Source organism: Diceros bicornis, chromosome 5 (assembly GCF_020826845.1).
Source record: "Diceros bicornis minor isolate mBicDic1 chromosome 5, mDicBic1.mat.cur, whole genome shotgun sequence".
In the NCBI taxonomy this organism is placed as follows: Eukaryota; Metazoa; Chordata; class Mammalia; order Perissodactyla; family Rhinocerotidae; genus Diceros; species Diceros bicornis.
The window spans coordinates 35,207,501-35,207,786 of record NC_080744.1 but is presented as its reverse complement, the minus strand read 5'-3'; the positions used below and the strand labels follow the sequence as shown (position 1 = coordinate 35,207,786).

The following is a 286-nucleotide window of genomic DNA, read 5'->3' as shown; positions in this document are numbered from 1 at the left end:
GCAAGAGATTACTGTAACAAACTTCGTACAGAGTTCAGTCTATTAATTGTTTCATGTTAGATATTCTATGTGTTTACCTCAATTGAAAAAAAAAGAATGTTTTTGCTAGTATCAGATCTGCTGTGGAATTGGTATTGTATGTCCATGAATTCTTCCTTTCTCAGCACGTGTTCCTCACTAGAAGAAAATGCTGTTACCTTTAAGCTTTGTCAAATTTACATTAAAATACTTGTATGAGGACTGTGACGTTATGTTAAAAAAAAAAAAGGTGTTAAGTCACAAAATG

The 286-nt window shown here is 31.8% G+C and overlaps 1 protein-coding gene across 5 annotated transcripts in view; it reads left to right on the top strand.

Moving 5' to 3' along the window:
- The window catches only part of MEIS2 (Meis homeobox 2), a 202,974-nt gene extending 202,688 nt beyond the window's left edge, over positions 1–286 (top strand). For all 5 annotated transcript variants that reach the window (XM_058541183.1, XM_058541182.1, XM_058541180.1 and 2 more), the window contains one exon: positions 1–286. This exon is cut by the window's left edge and continues 1,110 nt beyond it. The gene's annotated coding sequence lies outside the window, so the exon portion shown is untranslated.